The following is a 13,078-nucleotide window of genomic DNA, read 5'->3' on the forward strand; positions in this document are numbered from 1 at the left end:
TTTCACATAAGCTATATTTGAAGCTTCTAAGACAATCTGCCTTTTTGATAGGATGTCGCTAAGAATCACTGAAAGCATTTTCCAATTTTTATACATCATCTGTAGTTTGCTGAGCCCCATATTTTGGAACAGGCTTGTCTAAATCTCCCTGCAAAATGCTCTCCATGGATCAGGCAAACAGTTCTTTCTAGCTGCAGGCAGTGTAGGTTTCTGAAGTAGAAACCACCTTGTCTGTGAAGGAAAGAGGTATAAAGGAGCAGACTCCCTTTTAGAATAGACAAGGCTGAGATTAGCTTTTTTTCAGGAGAGTAGCAGGTCCTCTTCCTCACTATGAAAATATTACCAGTCACAGTGGTGTTCTGAGAGTGATCTCCAGCATGTGGAAGGCTTCCCCAGAAGGTTAGAGGTGCCATCAGATTTATCTGAGAAGCAATGAGCAGGGGAACACTGCACACCAGCTGCACCTACCACATCCTCAGAGCCAAGCAGTCGGACTTGAGCTCCTCACAGAGATTTGTTTCACATGCTGTTATCTGTGGGCAGGGGTGCAGTCACAAGAGTGGGTTGTCTGTATGTCTACCTGCCTGGGTTGTTGTTTTTCTGCACTTCAAAGCCTCCCATTTCTGACCCAGCTCGCTTGCATTTCTAACCAAAGCTCAGGATAGCAGGTGTTTAGCTGAGCACCATGGGCAGCACTGGAGCCTGCCACGGATGGTCTGTAAATCAGTTTTCTCTGTGCAGCAAGGCTCTGGCTTAATGATGAGTCAGAAGAAAAATGTTATTAATATTTAATGTGCAAGCCAAATGTCTAGCGTGCTGTTATTAGTTACACATCATGAGGGGCGCAGTATTGGCTACCAGTCAATGCAGGTCGCTTCCTCCAATGTTCTCATTCTGCAGACTTAATTCGTACTGTATTTTTCCATTCACCGAGACAAATATCTGCTCCATTTAAAGGAGCTTTGTCAAAATCTTCCAACTAAATCTTTAAATTGGTGTGCCTAGCTTTCAAGACCCCTTTCTGTGAGATGCTTGATTACTTTTGAGAGCAATTCTTCAAGCAGTAGGGCACTGCCATCTTTTAAAGAGGCTCTGTGCTGCACCTCAGCCGTGAGCCTTTGTGGGAGAAAGCCCTTCAGAGTCATGATATAGGGAGTAAGGGAAAGATCCCTGCTCTTTGCTTGCCTGAATCTGTTCTTAATGAACAAACTACTGCTTGGTGTGCTTCAAGTGCAGCTTTTAGACCAGGGCTGCGTTACTAAATCAGAAGGAGAATGCTGCTGGTGGATAATCCAGATTCCTACTTGCAAGCGGAAACAACTCAGCGTTGGATTCTCTGTCACTGTTGGGTCGTACTGGAAATGAGCTGCATCTGTAGCCTCAGCCTGTGTTGTAGCTATCAAGACTCAGGGGAGACAGTTTCCCATATTTGACGTCCTCCTCAAGCCCCTTCATCCACCAACTTACAAAGATAGAGTTTGCATGGTTGTGCTGCTAGGATCTTCAAATGCCACTCTGGGTGAGGAAGGATGGCTGCCCCTGACTTAGGCTCTTGTCCTGTAGCAGCCTGATGCAACCCTCCTCTTCAGGAGGATGAGGTTTTATCCATGAATACAAGTAATTGCCTCAAGGGTGAGAACAGTAGTCTGGGCCAGCACCTTTTCTGCAGCCTGGGCAAAAAAAAAAAAAAACCAAAAGCTTTCTCAGAAAAGAATCAGAAAAGATTTTCTGCAGTTCCCCTTGCATTCCTCCAGCATACACAGTCATTGGACTGGGGATATTAGGAGATGCATTTCTTCCTATTTTCTTTCCTATTTTCTTTCATATCTCTGTGACCTTGTTGTCCATGCATTTGTCCTGTTGCTTAACCTGCTGATACAACTTGCCCCTGCAGCCTCCTATGGCAGCAGATTCACTACATGCTATATGAAAAAAAAAAAAAAAAAAAAAGAGAGAGAAAAAGAAAAAAGAAAGGAAAAGAAGCCATTGTATTCCTGGAAAAAGACACATTGTTTCTAAGTAAATTATTTTGTCTCTTCTTGTTTATTTAATACTACTTGGGAGCATTTGCCTCAGGGGCAGATTGGCTACTTGTGAAGGGGGCGACACCAGGACTTAGAGAGGCCCCTTCTGAATTTGTGCTGTTTTCATGCAAGGGCTTGTCCTTTGCTTTCAGCTGTGTTACCCCGATTCCCAGCAGCACAGCCTAAATTAGAAACAGAGCTCATGAGCTTCTGCATCATTCATTCCTCTTGCATTAAATTGACTAACTCTTGAAGTCCTACTTGCTTGGAACCAGCACCAATAAGAAGATGAAATGAAGCAAAACAATTGTATTTATAAAGCATGTCTCTTTTTATGGCATTTAAAGGGAAGCATGTACAGTTCTTTTTTACTCTGTTCTATTTACAAGATATACCCAGCTCCTGTTCATCTTGGAAAAAATGATGGCAAGAAAAGCAAAAAAGCCATACACAGGTAATAACACTTCTGGAGGGGCTGTTAAAAAAAAATAATGTATGAGTCCCAGCAGAAACAGTTGCTTTTCTGTATGAGTATTAACCCATTTCCCTCCAAACACCTATATTTTCTCATCCCTGGCTGCTCCCAATTTTATGGTAGAGTATGTCTTTGAGGCACTTCACTGGGGCAATCTCTTATTCATCAAATTGGGGTCAAACTAACTGTAGGATGCCTCACTCAGCCATGGTGTTCATCTGCACTTCATGCAGGAAAATAAAAAGTAACTTTTGAAGTGAAAACTATGAGAGAGAGTTATGTGACCTGAATAGTCTTATTTTAAGACTACTCAGTCTCATCTTAATCATCCTATTCTGACCACATAGTAACAGATTAAAAGATTGGTTCCACAGTCATACTTCTGGTATTTCTAAGTTTTAGCAAGCATGCTGGAATATAACAAAGATTATAAATGTGTGTACAGGGCCATTTTTCTCATAAAAAATAAACAAAAGCAATTTTGGTGCAGCAGACCAAAACCAACCCAATAAAATCATTGTGTGATGTAGCAGGGAGGGCATAGATACGCACAGAGCATATTTTGAATTAATTTATTAATGTTATCATTAATATTCTTACAAATCATGTAGTTCTATAAAGCTCCAGTGACATAATCCTTCAAACTGCGACCTGGTGCCCACTGGTGTCGGTGGTAACTGTCAGTAGATTAAGTATGTAAAAAAAGGTTCAAAAATGCAGTAACTCTTCTCTCAATTGAATAAAAGTGAAATGTTCTTTTGCATTGGAATTAAGGTCATGGTAGTTAAGGATCCTGCAGCATTTTTACCCACTTCAGAGCCTGTGTCCTGAGAGAGAAACAAAAATCCACTTAGGAATAATTGCATTTATTCTTTCTGTTCTTTTTTTCTTTTTTCTTTTTTCTTTTTTTTTTTTTTTTCTCTCCTATAGCTGTTATGGAGGTCCCTGTCTGTCCAAACCCTGCAAAGTAGACACATTTCAATAAATGAAGTGTGTGAAGTTTTCAGAACATTCAATGAATTCTTGGGAAGAAGTATAAATTCTGGCTCTAATATTGATGCTAATAAGTTATATGCGTATATTTTTTAAATTGCAATCAGAGTATAAAGATTTTGCTGTGAATTGTAAAATTAGCCAAAGCTGCCTGGCATGTCGCTGCTGCCTTTTTCTCTTCCGCATGACATATTCTTAACTAAGTCAATCATTTACATGGGCTTTAAATTTAATTTAAATGTAATGAATTTAAATTGGGCTTTGCTCTATTTCAAGGTTGTTGGGTTACTTTTCTGTAAGTTAACATTCAGCACGAGGGATTCAGCTTCTGGATTTTGGTTTCATCTGCTCTCCCTCACTCTTAAATTCCCTCCTCCTTTTCCTCCCCCATCTTTATCAACTTTCCACAGCAAATCCATCTACACAGCCTTTAACTGACTTGTAGCCCAGGAAGGGTTCATGGGCAGGGGGAAGGGGGCAACACAGCCACAAGCTGCATGTGTTAGGAGTGTGAGGATAACTGATTGGAGCCAGCCATAGAAAAGCATTACAAGAAAATCAAATAAATATATTTTTGTGAGGAATCATGAGATTCTCCTTACACATGAGTGCCTATCTCAGTAATCATTCTTTTCCTCGATCAGAGTCCTCTTAATCCTCCACCCCATCACCCTCCTCCATCAAATCTCCAATACTTCTGAAACAAATCAAATCAAGAATTAACCTTTCCACCATGAAACCTTCCTTTACTACGGTACGTGTGTCCCCTGTTAATCTCTCTGCTACAAAACACAAGGCAAAGACTACTCCATTAGTCGTACTGGACTTCTAAATCTTCTACAGCTGCCCTTGCGAATCTTTTAAATATCCTTAAGTCCGTTTCAACAGGAATCTCATGGTGCCTTTTCCCAGACTTTGGAAAAAGGAGATACCAGTCTGTGACAGACTCAATCTAGAAGAGGTTCTATTAAGCTCTAGATTGTTTGCCTACCATGGGACAGGCAGATTCTACTTGTCGATGGTGTGTCCTTGGGGATTTAGGGAAGTTTTTCCTTATCAAGTTTGAATAAACAGGAGTGTAACTAGTCCTGGCTCAAAAGCAAAGAGTCAAGATGAACAATGTGAGAAATTCTTGGCAAAGTCAGGGGATTTGAATTTGAAATTATTCAAGAGGTGAGAAAGGGAGGAGTTTTCCATACGTTATGGACTCTGTCTCACAGAGCCTGATCCCAGCACTGTTCTTGTAGAATTGGAATGTGCAAACATTATGTCTTGGGTATTCTGCTTACATCTACAAAGCCTTTATGTTTTCTTGGTTGGTTTTCTTCACATCCTATGTTCCTAACCAAACTCATTCCCACACCTGTGTCTGCTCCTGACATTGCGATTTACCTTTATTGATACCTAGTGGGGTCATAAACATTTAGTGCGTATTCACAGATTAGAGCTGCTGATTGAACTGTGGCTGCTCTCAGTTGCACCTGTGTTCATTAATGTGATATTGAACCAGACAAAAGATCTGTTGCATCCAGTAGCCTGACTCCAGCAAGACCCAAAATATTTTTCTAATACCAGAGGAGAGAAAAGAATCCTAAGTGGCCAAGATGTATTCGAAACAGAGTCTAATACCCACTGTCAATGTACGATGCAGTCAGTGATGGGGAAAGATGTCCCCATTGTGCTTCATAGTACCCTCTCAGTGGACTCATTTGTCTCCAATTCCTTTTCTCCCATTTCAATTTCATGTTGAGTTACATTTTCTTTCTCCTAATTGAAGCTGGCATTAATTGATACCATTCTGTTTTTTCCCATCTGAAAGTCGCCCTCACCCTGAAATAAGGACTTGTAATGGACCTGTAAATACTACAGTGGGCTATGTCTGCTTTCATTTTCAAATAAGAACTGGGGTGCTACTGCCATGAAACTCAGTATCAGCTCTTCTACACTGGCCACAGGCTCACCATGGGTTAACAGAATGCTGGTTGCAAAGCACAGAGAAAATACAGTGGTTCAATAGTAATGAAGTAACAATGTACTAGCATAGCAAAAAATGGAGTGAAAATTATAGCATAGCTGATTCATCACTGTGTTATTCTACTTAAACCAGTAGTGATTCAGAGCCAGCAACTTGGGAGAGGTTGTTAGAGTCTTTATGAAGTTTAGAGCCATTTACCAGCATACACTCAAATTCATTTTGTTTCATTATGGCCATGATAACCTTATGCGTTTGAAGATAGTTACTTGGGATTTTTAGTTTTGTTTTGCTTTTGTATATTTGCTTTGCCTCTTGAAGGACAAATCTGTGGCTAGATTTCTGTGTGCTTCTGCCGTACAAAAACTGATTTGGAGAAATATTATTAAGAGCACAGCTGTAAACCTGTAGCAGGTTGTAGCATCATGGGATATGTGTAGCAACTTCTGAAAGTATTTTATCACTTCTCTGCACTTGTAAATGCAGCAAGCCTTTCTACTCTGTGTTATTATTGCCATGTAATTAGACATACTTAGAGTTTTCTTGATCTAATATTTCTGAGAGTTAGGTAAATAATTTATAGGGTACTCTTCACAAATGGATACAATGTGAATTCAGAGCTAATCTGCTCCTCTGGAGGTACATAAAATTATCAAGCTTATACAAGAGCAAGCTAATTAGGAAGCAATCATCATCAACAACAGCTGTTCTTAGCTCACTGAAGGGCGGAGGCTTTTCTTGCACAGTCCACTCATCCATTTCCTCTCCCCAGCTTTCCATGAGACAAGCATCTCCAGAGCTACTCCTGTGCAGCAATTCCTGTCACTCTCAGTTCACTGTTTCTGCTGTCTAAACAGGGAGTTCACTTCTGCAGCAATTTGTCAGCATTTTGCTAAGGATGGATGCATATCTGGAGAGTGGTGAAAGGGGAAGGATGGTTGAAGTGCCCAAAGTATGGTTTCCCCCACTCTCCCAAAAATGATGAGTGCATATTTAAGTAGACTACAGTGTTCTTTATATCAGTCAGGATGAAAAATAAAATGCACATCAGAAAGATTAATTATTTCTACAGCAGTCCTGTTAACATGTAGTGGCTGGGAACGTTGCAGTCAGCCCTTCACTGGCCTCACCTTTGTTCTTTTTAACCCCATTATGAGCAGGGCTTGGCCTATTGGGCAGGAGATACATCAACTTGTACCTCAAAAGTGGATAGTAGCTCTCCAACCTGAAGCATGCATGAGCTCAGCAGATACCCTTTTTTCTTGTACTCCCATCACATCACACAATGGAAAGCCAAGCCCGGTGTTCTTTGTTGAAACCAGTATTACCTGCTGATTCAGTGTTCCTGCCTTAGGGCCCATGGAAGTGCTTGCTACCAGCAGAGTCTTTGTGTTGTGCAAGTGAGAGATGGAGAAGCAGGAATCAGCTGTGGAAGGTCTGTGGAGAGGGAGAGATGGGGAATGGACAAAGGGGTTTTCTTGATCATTGAACTCTCAACTCCATCATATTCTCCAGTAAATCAAAGAGCAGTGAAACTCTGTGTGGGGAGGAGATGACATGTTGGCCACAAGGCTGGAGGCACATGCTGCTGGAGACAGCTTTTATCCTCAGGAATGAATGACTGGAAAGTTTTTAGAAGAACGAGGTATCTGCAAATGTTACAGTGCTTTTCCACTTGATTTCTGCTTTTGGTCTCATCAGACCACCCTTTAGGCACCAAAGCTCTGATCCCAAAGAAGGGCAGAGTCTCACGGAAAACTGCCTGGAGAGCTGCCTGTGGCCATCTCCATTTCTTGTTGCTCTCCACTCACTGACACAAAACAAGAAGAGCTGAGGGGAAGGGAGAGCTTCAATGGAAAGGCTTTGAGAGACCTTGTGAAAGGTGGGATTCTCCTTGGCAAATGGTGTTACCTGTCATCATGTTTGATCTTTCCTATGGCTGCCTAGCAGAGGACTATTGCTGAAACTGGACAGAGATGCCTGGGAAGTCAACATGGAGAAGCAGATCAGCCATCAGCAGCACCAACAAAACACAGACCAAGGTTACTGGCCTTGCGCTGCCTTCCACCTCAGGAAGGAGGAGCCAGAAGCTCCAGAACAATGGGGTAGCCCCAGCTTTGGTTTCCCTCTGTAGCACCTGATGGAAGTCATCTCTTTAGAGGTGTTATCCTGTATTCAGACCTGGTTTTCATACTGCACACAGTGGCCTCCTGGTACAGAGCCAGCTATCTGCTGCCACAGGATTGCAGAGGGGATATTCAGTCTCCCACAGACTCAGGAGATGCAAAAGAGGAGACTGAGTTTGGGGTGAGGAAATATAGGTGTCAGAAGAGGAATTCAGGGTTGGCAAAGCCTCTGACAGCTTTATAGATGAAACTGCTGCCAGATGTTAATTGTTTTCTGTGTAGTTTTCAATTGATCTGTAATTTGACTGTAGATTCCAGGCTTTTATAATAAATTGTGTACAAAGCTAGCCACTTAAGGAGATAATAAAGACTCAAAGGCAGACAGAGGCATAAATTTGCACTTATCCAAGAGTAAGAGATGAGTTAGGGCCTCTCTGGCAGTCTTTTTTTTCCCTTCTTCCAGTCTCCTTTTGTTCTGTAGGAAGAGCATGAGGGAACCAGAGTTTCTGTGCTCTGCAGACAGAGAAGTTGAAGGTCAAATCCCAGCTGTGCTGCAGACACATTCCTTTTGGTGGAGATGCCTCAGCATCCGTTTAACTGGCAGATTAAAGCTCCTGTTTGCTCGGATGGTGCAGGAGCCTTTTCACTGATCAGACTTTCTCCTCTGTCTTGGTTCATTTATGCATACCCACACTCACTGGTGTGTCCATCCATCTACTTTTTTGCGTTATCTCTGCAGCAGCTGTTGCCTTCCCTTGCTGTGGTAGAAGCTTGCTATGGCAATAACCTACATGGCTTAAGCAGAATGAGTTTTCCCTGATTTTTTTTCCCCTACAAAAATGTTCTGAGAAAATCAGTGTCTTTTCTATATATTCTTGCAGTAAAACTGTATGATGGTGCTCTGAGTAGTGTCAGGGCTGTGCATAGCAGTAAGTTGCATAAGACTACTGACATGATAAATTGCATAAAACAAAGAGAATACTGAGCAGGAGTCACTATGGAGGTGAGCTGAGCTCCCCTCCTGAATTCACCACTGCCATGAGACCCTGAGCATCAGGTACTGGGAACTGGTATTTTTCTGATGGCTTCGGCAAAGCCAAATGGATTTGCATCCCCTGATTGTATGGCCCTTTCCCATCAGTTCTGAATGATGGGAATGTTGTGTCTGTGAAGGCTGACAGTGCAATAATCTAATTTGCAAGACACTGAGAACAGCCTCTGTGCTGTTGGATGGTTCAAAGGCCTCTGCAGGAGGCACTTCCATTCTGAAATGGTGGAAAGAGTAAGCATCCTCTTTTTCCTCTCCCTGCCATTCAGGGTCAGACCTATGCAGCAAGTGGCTGAGAATGTCCAGGTTCTGTCCATGCTGCCCTGTGATGCTGTGAGGGCATCCTTCTCCCCAGTGCTCTGTTGCTTCTTTCATACCTAGACAAATCCACATGTTCCTTGCAGCTGCTTCCAGTTGTCTGCTGCCACAATAAAGTGACAATAAAATGCCACTGCATTTAGGTTTTACTTGGATTTGTTGCTTCAAAGGAGTGTTCAGACCTGGTGAACACATTAAATACTTCTTTCTGTGGTTCTAGGTAGAGGTTGCTTTTGTGTAAACCCCCCTGCATGGCAGCGTACATTTCAGGGGCTCTATGAGGCTCCGTACTGGTGCACAAAAGCTTTTGTCTGCCACTGACTGTGTTCATTCCCCTTCATTCCTGTCTGACAAAGACATAGGTGAATTTACAGTTTTTGTGCCCTAAGAACGATTTTTTTAGCACTTTTGTGATTTTCAGCTGGGTTAGTTGAGGTCTCTTGGTGTTTGTCTGTCTAGCTGTCGGCACTGTTTGGTTCCCTGTCTGTGAACGGGCCCACAGCAATGCTCAGTTGTGTTTGCCAAAGGATGTAAGAGGTGTATGTGTAACCTGCTCGAATGTGTGCCCGTGTGCGTTTGCAGTAGGCTCTGAGGATTTTACCCTTTCACGCTCTGCCATCTCAGTGCTCTCCGTATGCATACGTGAGCATGGCTTCCCTGCCCTGAGACTGCAGCACCCTAAAAGAACAGGATGCCAGCCAACTGCTGGCTCACACTGTGCTGTAGACTACCTGTCACATGGGATTAGCTCTTCTGCTGTAGTTTACTATGACAAGCTCTCCTTCAGGGTGCACAGATCTGGAGCCAAATGCATGCAGAACAGCATTGTGCAAGGTGATGGGTGCTCTATTTTGTGTATAGTTGGAGCCATGCCTGTTACCCTGTGATGCTGAGTAGGAAATCCTCGGTGAGATCATCTAAAATAAAGGTATTTTTTTAGTTTCTCCAGTTGCATAAAACATCATTACCCTGGGGTTCTTACAGCAAAATCAGTTCCCCTGCTAAAGAGGCAACGAAGAAAAATGAACAAGAACAATCTTATTGCCTGGGGGCACTAGTGGGGTTCTCCGGACTGCAAGAGACATGGGACTGCAAATCCAAGGAGGGCACTGACAGAGCTGGTGGGGAACCCAGGGCTGGACAAGCTGGGATCAGGGACTGGATGAAAGCACAGACAAAGCTGTTGTGGAAAAACGCCCTTTTAATTTGTTGTGGTCTTCTTCTTTATGGAACAGTTAAATTCTCCCATAAGGCATCCTGCTGATAGATAAAGCAGTGAATAGGTAAACCCTGCAAGTTCAGTTATGTCTGGGTGCAAAGCCTTTCCCTTTCCCCCTCATGGTCAGCCTGCCTCAAGTGACCTATCTGTGATGCAGGAAATGGGCCATTTTATGGTCTAAGATAACCATTTCTGTAAAGGCTGAAAGGTTCACAACTATTTAGCATTTACAGATCTATTGGCTTTTCCCCTTTTGAACCACAGCACTGTTCTTCACCATTTGGCAATAATTCACTATATCCATATTTATCTTCTCTTTGTGTGATCCTCAGAAGCGAGTGAGGAAGGATTGCTCAGTTTTTCCCCATAGACACAGACAAGGTAGACATCAAGTTGCAGTTGAGGGATCTGTCTTATCTCTAGTTTGTTGTCTTTTCCCTTCTCTCTCTGTTGCTCTCTCATCCCTCAGGGTGCCTTGAACTTGTCAACATGTGACACTTGGAGCCCTGTCTTTTCCAGTAGCACCTGTGGTGGGGGTGGCTCCCTGCCTGGGGAATGACTGCGCTACAGAGGGGGTGGGTTATCAACCCAAGTGAAAAGGGGTGGTGTGTAGGTGTGCTTTTACTTCCTTCTGCCTCTGGTAGAAATGCCTAAAAGAGAAATCATTTCTCAAGGACATTCTCCTCCCACTTTGGAATCACTTAGCCAGCTGGAGAGGAGCTTGAAATATGTCCAGGTCAGCCAAGCCCGGTGATGGGACTTTTATTCCTGCTAACAAGACAAGTCACCGTGAAGTACCTGTTTTGAGGAGTTTCAGAGATGAGTCCCCTTCCCTGCAGCAGAGATGCCTCTTACTCTCTAATCAGCAACTCTCCCAGAGAGGTTGCACACTCCATGCTGTCTTTGGGCAAGCTGCCCTCCCCTGAATCTTCTCCACACCCTGTTTTAATTAAACAGCCTAATCTTTAAGTGACCCTGTGCCGTGATGCTGCTAGAGGAGCTGCAGTGTCCAGACATGCATAATTACTCACTTCAGAGAAGCTGTGCTTGGCCAGCCAAATGAGGATGCCTTCACCCCCTTATTTGCAGGTTCCAGTGCCTTTTCTCCCGTGGTGCCAGGCCCAACCCCGTGCTGGTGGGATTTGCCCCAGGCTGGCTGTCATTAAAGCTTTCTTCTGCCTGCAGTCCTTGTGTCATGCTGAGGACTCCTTCCCTTTCTGCCTGTAGCAGCCTCAGGTTCTCTGGTGGGGGTCCACAGTCACAGGGCTCAGTTCAAGTTATTGCTCTAGTTCAGTGGGAGATTTTGAAGCCCTGGAGGATTTGTTCTTGCCTGGATGGTCCATCAGTGGAACGTTAGCAGCCCCCACAGCTTGAGGGTACTTTATCTTTCAGTGGGGCAGAAGAAGGGGCTGTATTGAATACATTTATATGGGAAGAATTGAAGGTTCCACATAAATGTGATGACCTGCTGAGCACATGTCTGTAAAAATGTTAGTTTATTAGGCCTTTTAGCTCAAGGACATTTCAAGGACTCATTTAAACCTGAGAGAAAGAGAAAGAGAAAGGCTTTACAGGTGGGAGAAGGAGGAGCTGCCATCACACTGCTGTTGAGAAGGTCTGGTCTTTGCTGGATTCCTACTGCTTCCCATCCACACAGATTGGAATTTGCAGGGGAGAAGAAAACCCTGTCTCTTTATTCAAGAAAACTGAAAAGGCATAAATAAATAAATAACCTCGTTGCCTTAATATTCTAGACTGGATCTCTATGAAGGGAAAATGAAAGGGGGAGAATGAGAAAATCATAGAGTTTGTCCTGTGCAGCATAAATCTGCCATCACATCCAGGCTTCTAGGTGGTGGGCCTGCACATGAAATGGCCTTATTTACTCTCCCACGACTTTTAAAGTGTTTTTGTTGTGCAGAGCTGAAGCATTTTTTGAAGACTTTGCTTCTCAGGAGTGCTCTGTAGATGGCATCTATGTGAGCTTTTCCAGGAATGGGATCGGTGATGAACAAGTGGAGTGCCATTGCCATCTGCTGGCAAAGGGCGATGTTGCCTTTCAGTGGGTTGGTCTTTTTCTCTTCTTTTTCTTTTCCTTTTTCTTTTCCTTTTTCTTTTTCTTTTTCTTTTTCTTTTTCTTTTTTTTTTTCTTTTTCTTTTTCTTTTTCTTTTTCTTTTTCTTTTTCTTTTTCTTTTTCTTTTTCTTTTTCTTTGTTTTCCCAGCTCTAAGGCAGGTGAAACACTGTGAACAGGTGTCCTCCTCGGGTGTTTTGGCCGGTGGAGTATGCATGTGGAGTTTCCGGTTTGGATGGCTCGCTTGTACATAGAGGTCTCATTGCCCCAGATTCTCAAGCAGGGAGAGGGATGCAGCCTGGGCTTGACATTGGCATAGTTGCTGTCATTCCACAGGATACTGAAGGTCCATCTTGGAGATGCCACAGGCACCACTATATCCACGTGGGACAGAAGTTGTACCTTTACAATGACTCAGGAAAATGAGGTTGCAAAGCACTGCAAGAGGGACTCTTCCACTCTCTGCATGAAAGAGTTTGGGTTGTGTGCAAAATAAAGACCCCTCTCAAATGCTCACACACATCCCTGTCCTCAGCAAGCTGAGCAGGCCTCATCCCCTATAACACCTGTGCATTCAGTGTTGTATGAAAGGGTTTCTCTACCCAGCTTCAGTCAGCTGCCTTTGCCCTCGCAGAAGAGCGGTGCACCAGTGCTCTGCTGTCTTTGCAGTGCTCCCAGAGCAGTGCTGACCTTTCCTCACTTGCAGCAGGTGCAGGAGGTGTGAAAGGATCAACCCCAGCTCTTCTAACCCCAGAAAAATGAAGGTACTGTTGATGTCCTTTCTCACAGTGTGAGTCTTCATTTTTATCTTTGAAGGGGAAACAGTGGTG

Source organism: Melospiza georgiana, chromosome 2 (genome assembly GCF_028018845.1).
Source record: "Melospiza georgiana isolate bMelGeo1 chromosome 2, bMelGeo1.pri, whole genome shotgun sequence".
Classification (NCBI taxonomy): Eukaryota; Metazoa; Chordata; class Aves; order Passeriformes; family Passerellidae; genus Melospiza; species Melospiza georgiana.